Source organism: Panthera uncia, unplaced genomic scaffold (genome assembly GCF_023721935.1).
Source record: "Panthera uncia isolate 11264 unplaced genomic scaffold, Puncia_PCG_1.0 HiC_scaffold_1777, whole genome shotgun sequence".
NCBI classification, from domain to species: domain Eukaryota; kingdom Metazoa; phylum Chordata; class Mammalia; order Carnivora; family Felidae; genus Panthera; species Panthera uncia.
Window position 1 is genome coordinate 20,596 of NW_026058445.1, and position 13,247 is coordinate 33,842.

Here is a 13,247-nt window from a genome sequence, read left to right on the forward strand (position 1 = left end):
CTTATTCAGGAGCATGGAATCTTTTTCCATTTTTTTGTGTCTTCTTCAATTTTCTATAGTGTCTTCTTTGTGTCTTCTTCAAGCTTTCTATAGTTTTCAGTGTATAGATTGTCACCTCTTTGGTTAGATTTATTCCTAGGTATTTTATGGCTTTTGGTGCAGCTGTAAATGGGATCGATTCCTTGATTTCTCTTTCTGTTGCTTCATTGTTGGTATATAGGAATGCAACCAATTTCTGTGCATTGATTTTATATCCTGCAACTTTGCTGAATTCATGAATCAGTTCTAGCAGTTTTTTGGTGGAATCTTTTGGGTTTTCCATATACTGTATCATGTCATCTGTGAAGAGTGAACGTTTGACCTCCTCCTGGCCGATTTGGATGCCTTTTATTTCTTTGTGTTGTCTGATTGCTGAGGCTAAGACTTCCAATACTATGTTGAATAACAGTGGTGAGAGTGGACATCCCTGTCTTGTTCCTGACCTTAGGGGGAAAGCTCTCAGTTTTTCCCCATTGAGGATGATATTAGCATTGGGTTTTTCATATATGGCCTTTATGATCTTGAGGTATGATCCTCCTATCCGTATTTTCTTGAGGGTTTTTATCAAGAAAGGATACTGTATTTTGTCAAATGCTTTCTCTGCATCTATTGAGAGGATCATGTGGTTCTTGTCCTTTCTTTTATTGATGTGATGAATCACATTAATTGTTTTGCAGATATTGAACCAGCCCTGCATCCCAGGTATAAATCCCACTTGGTTGTGGTGGATAATTTTTTTATGTATTATTGGATCTGGTTGGCTAATGTCTTTTTGAGGATTTTTGCATCCATGTCCAACAGGGAAATTGGTCTCTAGTTCTCCTTTTTAATGGGGTCTTTGTCTGGTTTTGGAATCAAGGTAATGCTGGCTTCATAGAAAGAGTTTGGAAGTTTTCCTTCCATTTCTGTTTTTTGGAACAGCTTCAGGAGAATAGGTGTTAACTCTTCCTTAAATGTGTGGTAGAATTCCCTTGGAAAGCCATCTGGCCCTGGACTCTCGATTTTTGGGAGATTTTTGATTACTAATTCAATTTCTTTACTGGTTATGGGTCTGTTCAAATTCTCTATTTCTTCCTGTTTTAGTTTTGGTAGTGTATATGTTTCTAGGAATTTGTCCATTTCTTCCAGATTGCCCATTTTATTGGTGTATAATTGCTCATAATATTCTCTTATTATTTTTATTTCTGCTGTGTTGGTTGTGATCTCTCCTCTTTAATTCTTGATTTTATTTATTTGGGTCCTTTCCTTTTTCTTTTTGATCCAACTGGCTAATGGTTTATCAATTTTGTTAATTCTTTCAAAGAACCAGCTTCTGGTTTCATTGATCTGTTTATTTGTTTGTTTGTTTCAATGGTATTAATTTCTGCTCTAATCTTTATTATTTCCTGTCTTCTGCTGGTCTTGGGTTTTATTGGCTGTTCTTTTTCCAGCTCTTTAAGGCGTAAGGTTATGTTGTGTATCTGAGACCTTTCTTCCTTCTTTAGGAAGGCCTGGATTGCTATATACTTTCCTCTTATGACTGCCTTTGCTATGTCCCAGAGGTTCCCTCTCTGTATTTTTTATTTCAGTTATTGTATTCTTTAAGATTTATATTTTATTCAAGTATTTACATTTTCTCTTTGTTGAAGTTCTCACAGAGTTCATCAACTCTTCTATCTAGTCCAGTGAGCATCTTTATGACCATCACTTTAAACCCTTTATGAGGCATATTGCTTATCTGATTTCATTTAGTTCTTTTCCTGAGGTTTTGTCTTGTTCTTTCAAGAACAATACTAGAACTACTATTCCTGAACTACAAGGAATGATCTTGTACATGGTCATCCCTGTATAGACTGTATGCCTGGTGACTTTGGCTAGTTGGCTGGTGGGAACTGTGGTTTTTGTGGCTTTGGAGTGGGACCATGCTGGTGGGATGGCCAGAGGTGAAGTGGGCACAAACCAGGGCAGTCCTGGGGCCTCTCTGTAGAGGGATAAACTGCCCAACAGCTCAAGTGAGTGCAAGTTGGGGGGGGGGGGTCCAGGGGCTCTCTGCACAGAGGGTGTCCCAGCAGAAGAGCTGATGCTAAAGTTGGTGCAAGACGGGGAGTCCGCATGTAGAGGGTGCCAGGGTGGCTGTGGATCGGAGTGTTCTGGTGAGCAGGGGCACTACAGCAGTGTAGCTAGAGCATGGCTGGGTAGGGAGTGGTGTCCCAGGGCACTCTGCACAAAGGGCCCCCTGGTGAGTTGTCTGGAGCCAAAGTGAGAGCTGGGGGTGCCCTGGCAAGTCATCTAGAACCAGAGTGGTGTGAGCTGGGAGTGTTCTGGGGTGCTTTGCACCTGTATCACCTTTGTGAGATGGCTGGAGCTGGAGTGGGTGTTGACCAGTGTCCTGCTGTGCTCCATGAAGGGGGCCACTTTGGTGGGACATCTGGGGCTGGTGTAGGTTTGGAGCTCACTGATATGGTAGGCTCACTAATGTACCCAGACCCCATCCCTGTCCACATTGTCAAGTGGAGGAGGAATGCCACCCATGGTGCTCACCAGCCTCTCCATCTCAGAGTTTCAGCAGCAACTCTATTGGGCAGAATTCTAGGACTGGATCCTTTATATTCTAGTTGCCCTTTTAAGCAGTGGTTTTCTGTGCCCCCTGGCCTTTGAGGCTGGTGGACTAGGGGTCTGGGCCTCGCTGCAGGCTGGCTAGGACACCCTGACTGCTCTTGTCTGTGCTGTCATGGTGGAGGGTGAATGCAAACCATGGGGCTCACCAGTGCCTCTGACCCAGAGAGAGTTCTAGCAGCTCCCCTGCTATTGGACAGGGTTCTAGGGCTGGTTCGTGTATTTTCTTGTTGCCTTTGTAAACCATGGCCTTTTCTCGTGTCCAAGGGCAGATGAATCTACTCAGGGTCCCTCTGAACTATCCCTCCTCACTACGGTTTGCAATGAGGATGACAGCTCCATTTGTTACCAGGTCATTGGGTCTCTTGCTATTCTCTTCGTGGTCTTTTGTTGTGAAAAAGTTCGTTCCATCAGTCCTGTTCTTCAGGAGAAATTGCTCTAAGATAGGTGTTGGTTTGGTGTGTCTGTGGAGGGAGATGAATTCGGGATCTCCCATATTGCCATCTTGGACCAGGACACCAAGCCCAAATAACAACGATTTTGTATGTTACGGTATTCTTAAAGTAAGCTACAGAAAATGTTAAGAAAATCATAAGGAAGTGAAAATACATTTATAGTACTGTATTTTTAAAAAATTATAAAAAAAAAATCTGTATGTAAGTGGACCTATCAAGGTCAAACAGGAGTTGTTGAAGGGTCAACTGTATTTAAGATCTCCTCATCCCCTGCAAATGAGAGGGGCTTCTTAGCTTACAAAAGGAACTTCTGGTCAGCCGTTTGCTGAACTTAAAAGACTTAACGGTGAGAATAACATTAGTGTTGGTCTCAAGAGTGTCACATAAGGATCAGAAAAGACTTCTTCCTGTTGGTCCAGTTACAGAGTTTTCCTGGAAGCCCAATGAGATTTAAGCTGGCTAATTAAACAAATCAAATACATACACATATACATAGAATGAGTTAAAATCTGGGTATGTTGTACAGGATAAAAAAACATTGATTTTTATAATGAGATGTTCCTTTATTTTCTTTTCCATAATTTCCCTTTCTGTACCCAGGGCCACAGCAGGTTCAGAGCCTTTCTGGGATTATTAGCGACTTGCCCTCTCTGAGGGGCACTGTCCCCTGCAATCATGGTTTTAGCATACAGAAGCCAACTTTATGTATTTAGAGAAAAATGCCTCTTCCTCCTTGCTGACGCAGCCTGACTCCGGCGTACCTGGTGTGGTGAGCAGAGGTGGGCTGGTTTTCAGCTCCCACCTGGTCTCAGGCTTGGTATCCTGGGCAGGGCTCAATCCCAACAACTGGTTTTTAGCAGTTGTGGCTGAAAACCCACACCCAATTTTTTTCCCAGAAAAGTCATGTTTAAAGTAAGTGTAGGCTGTGAAAAATATCATTTACACAAAAGCACACATTTGTTATCTAGGTGATGATTGAGATACATATGCTCTCCTTAAAAACACGAAGACAGAGTAGACCACAGTGCTGTTTTTAAAAATGAATTTACTAAAATGCTTATAATTATAAAAGAATATTAAAATGCACAGAAATTCACAAAACATTACAAACTTTACATCTTATGCCACAGTGTATGAAAGCATCATGTATATTTCAGTTCTTTCGTTAAGCTGCTCATACATTTTAAGTTTTCAAACATCTTAACATATAATAGGCACAATGAGAAAATGGTACAAGCAGTGTTTCAATAACAGAGCACATTCTGCCCATCCCCCCTCCCCCCCAGTGAATTAATGTTTTCTGAAATCCAAGATGCACCCACGGATAATTACAAGGGAAGGCATTTGGTGACAGTTTACAAGATGGCCTTGCTTAGTTTTCAAACAAAAATGATAGCTTTCCCTTTCTATTGACACATCTAAAATATTTGAGGGATATTTAAAGGAAAATCTCCTGAGTATTTTGGTCTAATGCTTCAATGTTAAAATTCACAGGCATTACAAAAGGATATAAAATGAAACGTTCTCTAGTGGTTAACACTGGGCAGGTCTAGGGCTAGGTATTCCTTTCACAGGGGCACTGTCGCACACCCCCTTTTTCTTGGGGTGCTGCTGCTTACATTTACAGATCCAGCCCAGTGACTGCCTGCAGACACAGTCCCACATTTGTCTTCACACTGACAAGTCAGCACTAGAGTTCCATTAACACTGTGGTGTCACAGGTGACCCCGGATCCCCACTACCTCGCTGCTTAGGGGACTATTGGCAGTGTCACACGTATTTTCTGCCTTTAAAAATGTAGAGTTTTTCCCCCTCCTGTCCACAAAAGCACATTTTAAACTATGAAGGCAATTTATGAAAGATGGTTTATGAAAAACACACATGCACACTTTTTAAAGTTCTAGTTTATATACAAGGAGATAAGGCAAAAAAACATTTCCTTCTCTACGCTCCCATAAACAGTGAGTAGTTGGCAAATCCAACATGAGGAGATAGTCCTGCGCTTCAAAGAGCTGAGGTACGAGGGGCAGAAGTGACGCCACTCCGGGAGCGGCGTCACAGGTGAGCAGGGAAAGGAACAGCTGCACCCAGTCTGGGCGGGACGAGAAGCCGGGACGAAACTCCTTTCTCACTCCCTGTGCAGTCAGAGCGCGTGCGGCCTGTTGTGAGCACTCGTTCACATTGTTAACGTGATCAAGAAAGTTAGTGAAATGTTGTCCCTTGTCCATTGGGACAACGCAAAAGTTCAGGATAGTGCTTTGATGAATCCTACATAAATAGTGATTTTGGTTTCTGGGTCTGTTTGAACATTCATGGCAGGCACTTAGAATCGTGGCCTTGAGTTAAGCAGCTCTATTATATCGAGCCTCTACATCTGCTCGCTGCAACAGGTTTCCTCTGCTGCTGGGATTGAGTGGCTCGGCTCCTATGGCACTTGGGCATGTAGCAGCACCCCAGTGGGTGGCAGTCCACCCGGTAAGAACCCAGTGCCAGCCACCCTCTCTTACCCCCGGCACTCCCCCGTTACCAGTCAAGGGTGAGCGGTGAGGCCCCGTGTCTTGTCCGGAGCCTACCAGAGGGCCTTGCACCTGAAAGGCAGTAAAGCATAGTAAAGACTGCTGAGTTGAACCACCTGAAGACAACATGTGCGTGGTGCAGGCATTCAGCGGGAAGTTACGTGCAGTTCAGGGAAGGGGTTGTGACCAAACCGCAGCCTGAGGGAGGCTGGAAGCTCAAATCAACACCAGAGTGTCTCTTCTGGATTGGGAGTGATGCGGGTCTATCCCTGCCTCTCTCCTCTGCCCACCACTCCCCTGGTGCGTGCAGTTACAGACAAGTTACTGGGCTGGGAACAAGGGAATGGAGGCTGCAGGGAACCACCTTCACCATGGCACATGCTTTGGTATGCTCATCACTTGGATACCCGGAATCCTTGTGGAAAAGGCGCTCCCCACGCAGGGAACCCTGAGCGCCTCACAATTAGGGCACCGGTTGTACTCTTAAGCGCGTGTGCACAGCACCCTCATGTCACAGTGGCTGCACAGTGAGCGGTTCCTGGCGATGCCTGTGATCTGTGATGCTGTACCTCCTGGATCTAATGCATAAAAGGAAACTGGTGGCAAACGGATGGGCTTGTCCTTCCAGACCATTATGTTGATAAAAATGTAATTTTAAGAAACTACGTATCTTTAGAAGAGGTACATTAATTATTCTGGTCAATAGGAGTTACAATTCTATTTGAATCTATAACTTTCCCTACTTTTGTCATCTGACTCCCTTGAGATCTGCAAAGCAGTCAACACTGATTAGGCACAGAATGTTCTAAGAGTGCTCCTGGAAGATAAAAAGTGTCACTGCGGATTAGCACAAATACACTTCAGAACCTTGCTATCTTTATTCCGATCCATTAAGTGTGTTTCTTTGAGATGAAAAGATAGGCCAAATTGGAGACGGAAACTATTCCCTCTTACTAAGTGAGGTTTCGTTTTCTGTAGGGATGTGCTAACACACCGACATATTGTGAATTCTTGAGTCTATCTGCCACTTAATATGGCATTCAAACTGAAATTCTGAGTTAGCTATTTTTAATCACACAAAGGGAAGCATGTCTCGTCTTTAACAAAAGTACTGTAAGGGAAAGAGAACTCTGGCACAGATTTGGCTAAGTGAAGAAATGAAACACTGCCTTAAAGGGGACCATGTGCTTGAGAACAGAAAGAAATGAAAATAATCAGACGGAGGGACAGAAATCCATTCTGCTTCAGAAGGGGTAGTTTTTAAGCACACGAAGAGACTTTTTCTGTGTTACTGAAATTCAAATTTATCAAAAAAGGGTAACATTTCTGGTTTTCCAGGTGATTAGTTTTATGCACTTCTTGATCTAAGCTTCGCACTTTCCAGTTCCTGCGTGGCTGGCTGAAACCAAAAAATAATCTATATGAAAATGGCAATAGCTAAGACTCCTATTTGCCAAAGTGTTTTCACTCAGACATCCTCATTAGTGATTCATAATATATTTTGACGGAGTTAAATTCTGTAAAGTGCTTCTCAGAACATAAAGCTCTTATTCTAATTTGGGTCGTAAATTGTTATCTACCACTTCCACCATCCTCTCAGCTATGACCCCCATATTTTTTGTCACATCTTTGAGGTGATTTTCGTGAAGAAGCTTTTGCGTTAGGTATTTTTCTCTCTTGATCTTGCTCTTCGTGCTTTTGGATACATCTGGAATTGCATAGGAGATAAAAAATTTCACAGAGTAGATGATGTGCTGTGGGAGAGAAGAAGAAAAAGGTTAGCCGCAATGAAATGGAGGGGAACCCAGAGTTCCTTCCATTGCAGGTCATCTGGCAGCGGATCTGGACACGGGGCTGGGCATATCTACAGACATATCCAATCTCTCCCGCGCAATGTGCCTCCACCCACGAGCTCCATTGTTACTTTAAAAATTGCAAGAATACTATTTGATATGTAGAAGATAATGTGTCTAATGTCTCTGACACTCACCATGACACTGCCGATGCTGTAGTATTTTTGGAGACGTTCCTTTCCTAGCTCATTCCGGGAGCTCTTCCCCAAAGGTTAACACTACCCTATGTGTGAGTATATCTGTATCATCTTATTTTTGAGAATGAGCTTAACAAATATGTATATATCCCACAGGAATATATTGTTTAGTCTTGTTTGAGCTTTATAAAAAAGTATGGCAGTCTTTGGAAAATTGTTTTTTCGTTTAAAACTAGTTTCTAAGATTCATCAGTGTTATTGTACATTAACTGTAGTCCATTCATTACCAATTCTGGTTAATATTCTCTTGTTTGCATACGCTATAATTTATCCATTCCCCCATCAAAACGTATTGCGCTTGTTTCTAGTGTTTGTATTAGAGAAATGATGTTGGGAATGTTTGTGCACTTGGATTCTGGAGGATATCTGTGAGAGTTTCTCAAGGGCATGACCTAGGAGTAGAAGTGCCAAGACTCTAGGTTACATGAATGTTTAAATTTCCAAGATGGTACCAAAGTATTTTCCAAACCAGTTAAACCAGCTTCCACACCCACCAGCAGTGTGTGATAGTTTCATTTGCTCTCTCTTTTTTTAAGTTTTAAAAAATGTTTATTTTTGAGAGAGACAGAACACGAGCAGGAGAGGGGCAGAGAGAAAGAGGAAGACACAGAATCTGAAGCAGGCTCCAGGCTCCGAGCTGTCAGCACAGAGCCCAATGCAGGACTCGAACTCATGAACTGTGAGATCATGACCTAAGCCCAAGTCAGATGCTTAACCGACTGAGCTACCCAGGCGCCCCTTGCTTTATATTCTTGACAGCACTTGTTGTCATCAATTTTTTTTTTTAAACCAACACAGAGATTATAAAATGGACTTTCACTTTGGTCTTACTTTACATTTCCCTGATGACTAATGACGTTGAAGACTTTTTTATTTGTTCAGTACTCACAAATCTCTGACCCAGCAAGGAGATAGATAAGATACAATAAACAGAGTTAAACATAAGTAAGTTGTACATGGTGTTAAAGTGGTAAGAGTTTCTGTGTTATATGGGAGGCAAATTTCATATAGGTTTCATACAGATCAGTCTGGATATGCCTCAATGAGCAAAGACTTTAAGGAGGTGAGGGAAACAGCCATGCAGAAATCAAGAGGAAAGAGATTCGAAGCAGAGGGAACAGCCAGTGCAGAGTCTATGTGACGAAAGCCTACAGGCTATATTTCAAGTAATGGCAAGGCAGGAGTGCAGTGGGTGAGGAAAGGTGACTTGAGAGTGATAACAGAGCATGGCTAGACTGTGTGAGGCCTTGCGTATCACAGTGAGGACTTTGGCTTTTACTCAGTGACCTATGAAGGCAGTAGGGAGCCCAGTTAGCAGACTGCGGCCCTAAGTCAGGCCAAAAAATGGCCTAATTACCAACCTGGTGGTAGCAGCAGAGTTGGTAAGAAGTGTTCAGATCTGTGATGTACTTTCAAAGGCAAAGCCAACAGGACTGTATGTGGAGTAAGTGGGGGGACTCCCAAGAATTCTACCCTGAGCAAGCAGTGACATGGAACTGCCATGACTGAGAGGGGGCAGACTCACTGTGGACAGAACATTTAGGGCAGGACAGAGAGAACATTCCAACTGAATTTAAGAAAATATGGGCACTTGGGGCAGATTTATGTGTTAGATATCCAAGCAGAAAGGTCAAGTGGGCATTTGGATTCATGGGTTGAGTTCAGGAGAGAGGTGTTTCAGAGATATCTATAGATCTATATACATATATTGTGAGTCACTGGCATATAGATGGCATTTAAAGCCAACGGACTGCATGAGATCATCAAGGCTGTGAGGAGAGAGAAAAGATGACAACCAAGGAATGAGCCCCAGGATCACTAAGAGAAGGAAGGGACTAGCCATGCAATTAAGAAGGGACTTAAGGTAAGAGAAAAGGCAAAAAAAAAAAAAAGTGTTTTCCTGGGAGCCAAGTGAGGAGTAATAGTAACTTCAGGGAGGAGAGAATGATCAGTTTCTGTGTCAAATGCTTTGATACACTAGGTAATATGAGGGTGGAGAATATTCGAGATGAGAGGTACTAGTGTGTCTCAATTATGGAAATTATACAGTGAAGAGGCAAACGATATTGTGGGAAAGAGAGGTTTTTATTTTCTGTCTATTTCTGAGGTAGGTAATATTTATAGATAGGTGGATTTTCTATGTTATGTCACCCTGATATTTCTGGGATAAACCAATGTGGTCTGATGTCATCTTTAAGAAGTAGATTGCTAGATTCTGGGGCACCTGGGTGGCTCAGTCAGTTAGGTGTCCGACTCTTGACCTTGGCTCAGGACATGGTTTCATGGTTTGTGGGATTGAGCCCTGCATCAAGCTCTGTGCTGGCAGCACAGAGGCTGCTTTAGATTCTCTGCCTTTCCCCCTGCTTGCATGCATGCTCTCTCTCACTCGCTCTCAAAATAAATAAACTTAAAAAAAGTATATTGCTAGATTCAATTGGCGCATTTTAGGAAGATCTTTCCATCTATGTAATGAGTGAGACTGGTTTAGAATTTCCCTTTCTCTTTCTCCTGTCTGATTTTAAGATGTATAAGGAGTTGGAGAGTGTTTCCGCTTTCTAATCTCTGGAGGAAACGAAAACGATCTGTTCTAGGAAGTATGGTATTGCTCTCCTATAAAACCATATGGCCTAGTGTTTTCGTTATGGAAAGATTTTTCAGTAACTCAGAGTTTTGCTATAATTCTAGGTTTACAGTTATCTTCTTTAGCATTTTGAAGAGATTCGACTACTCTCTTCTCACCTCTGTGTTGCTGTTACAGTCTACTCTCACTCCAATTATAATTTTCCTGATCAGTCATCTGTCCTTGTTCTCTGGGCACTTTTACGATCTTATCTTTGGTGAGCTGCACTTCTGTCCCAATCTGTGGAAGCACGGATTTCTGTATTCTTCTTGATGTCTGTTGTGCTTTCTGCTCTGTGAACAGACACCTGTCATTTATTTGGGAAGAATTTGAGCCATTAACTCTTCAAACTGCCTCTCCTCTATGATCCATTGTTTTTTTCTTCTGTGAATCTTTTGAAAATTGCTTAATCTCTTTTCTGTATTTTCCACTTTCCTCTCTCCCTGTGAGGTGTTGGGAATAATTTTTTTCAGACCTATCTCCCAATTCATTCTGTTTTCAAACTTCTGTTTCTCAAAATTGCCTAGTACTTTTTTAGTTTCTTACTGTTTGCTCATTTTTGAATCTCTCATTTCTTTGTTTAAACGTGGTCATTCCTTATCTGATAACAGATACTCTTGAAGTTATTGAGGGTCCAAATTAGTTGCTTTTCTTTTTTTGGCTGAATCTCACTCCTGGTTTTTCTTATTTCCCCTGGTTATTGTTGATCTTTGGAAGTTCATATTTGATTATTTCAATCTGAGAAAAAACTGTGGTCTAAATTGAGGACACTTTTTTCTGCGGAGAATATACACATTTCCTTCTACGGTGAGGCAAATTGAGCACTTTGGGGGCCCCTGGATGAATCCAAGAGTCTCTAGCTCAGCTGGTCCACCTCACTTCTGACCCACTGCTGGGTCTCCTGAGCCTGTAGATGGCATCACTGATAACCGCACTTGTTCTATTTTGACCACCACACCTTTCCCCCTCCTCTTTGTGGATTCTCCTTCCTTCCAGTGAGTTCAAAAATGCAAAGGACATTTTCTTTTCTCATTAAAAAAACCCTTTATACTCATTTCATTATTAGCTGGAAATCACAGGAGTTAGACAGAATAACAGCCCAGGGGACAGACACAAAGGGGAAGCACAGTGCTTCCCCAACAGGTCTCTGCTCCACGGGTGGCCAGTGGGGGTGGAGGCAGGCCTGGGCATCTACGTGTGACGGGTGGGCCTGGCTGCTAGGGCTCAGCGGTCCTCCTCGTCCAGGGACTCTGAGTCCACCTGCACCCTCGCTCGCTCCCACACTCCCTGGCGGCGTGCGTCCAGCTGGGGGCCCTCCCACATGGCGACATCATGTAATGGCTCTTGCCCGGAGCCACACCACGGCCCCTCCTCGAAGTTCTGTCCTTCTTCCTGTTCCTTGTCCTCCCTGCTCTCCCCCTTCTGGGAGATTTAAGCTTATTCTAAATGTCTTGTAGTGAAATGGCCCCTCACGGTATCTAGTCATACCTGATATCAGAAGCAGCAGTGTAAATACTTCGGCAACTCCATATTTGAATATAAACTAGTGATTCTTGCTGATATAGCAGATACTACAGGAAACCACTGATGCTGGTGAGCTAATGATGAATTGTTTCTTCTTCTGTTGATGTTTGTTTAATAGCTACCAAACAATACTAGAAAAATTGTCAAAGCCAGGCAGGCAGCCTATCTCACACTTTTTTCTTGCTAACAGATTCTCATTTTGTTCAGAGCAAACCAAATACCTCCTGCCCCAGCCTACTTTGCTGCTGGGAGGAACCTTGAGCTCTAGTTATTGCCAGTGTGATACAGGTGGAAGTCTGCTCTGAAGGCTTCTGGAAAAGCATTTTCTTTGCTGACGCAAAGGAACAGATACAGCTAGCCTCACCTTTCTTTCTCCTTACTGTCTAGAACACAAATGTGTTCTCTGGAGCTGTAGCACTCACACTGCTGCCATAATGTGATGTGCCCTGAGAAAGTTTCTCGAGAGCAGAGATCACATCTTAGTAGTCTTAAATAAGACCCTTCACAGTCCATCATGCAGCCCCTGTGCCCCAAATTAAAAAAAAAAAAAAAAAAAAAAAAAGGCACTCAATACTGAATTGAGAGGGACTGAATCCCCTTAGCAAACATGCACTCACCTTTTCAAGCAGACAGCCAATTTCATTTTATTAGAGCATTATGGGCATTCTCATGTTAAATTTGATTAATGCATGTCCTAAACTAATTATTAGCAAGAGATAAGAACGTATTTGAAGTCAGAGTTGGCGACACTGAATTCTAACAAAAGGTCTGCAAATATACTACCTTATCAACTATTTCAAAGTAGACGTCTCCTACCTCCATGACAATGATAAAAGCCAACTTGGCTGCAATCACGTGCCAGTAATAGATGTTGTGTTTATACTCTTGTGGGTGTCCAGGTGGGTACCGGAAATCACGATACCTGGAAACAAAATGGAAGGATATAAGGAGATAATTCTTCTTGACTAACTACTGTAAGCAAGGGCCCATTTCAAAAGAGGTCATATTTAATACAATGCTCTTTTAAGTTGGACATCATATAAATTTTCTCAGAGTTTAATTTGCTGACAAAATCCTGAAATAACTACTCCCGTAATACTTCACTTAACAGAAGATGGTAATGATGTATTCCATCTATGTGAAAACAAACAAAAGTGTTAACATTTTTTTTGCCAGTTTCATCCTTGCTTTCTCAAAAGAGTATAACTAAAACGATTCAGCGTATTTTCAGAAACAGGTTTATAAATTTATTTATATAACGTATCCTCAGGCTTCACTCAGCCACACGCGATCTCTCTCTGTAAAGAGTAGCACCCATCTGCTTGTTACACTTTTCAAACTCTTGTCCTTATGAGACGTCATGTGCTACTGCTGTTGGTGTCTTCCCTCAGGTAGCACATCTCAAATTTCCTACCTGTAATCTATTTGACCTAGAAGAGTCTAACAAC

At 42.3% G+C, this 13,247-nt stretch overlaps 1 long non-coding RNA gene across 1 annotated transcript; it reads right to left on the bottom strand.

Annotated features, from left to right (window-relative positions):
• Positions 1-4,117: 4,117 nt before the first annotated feature.
• Positions 4,118-13,241, bottom strand: LOC125917380 (uncharacterized). The gene is made up of 2 exons (XR_007456174.1): positions 12,616-13,241; positions 4,118-7,359 (listed from the first exon to the last, which is right to left on the bottom strand). It is a non-coding gene; the product is annotated as an uncharacterized LOC125917380 (long non-coding RNA).
• Between the last annotated feature and the right edge of the window lie 6 nt (positions 13,242-13,247).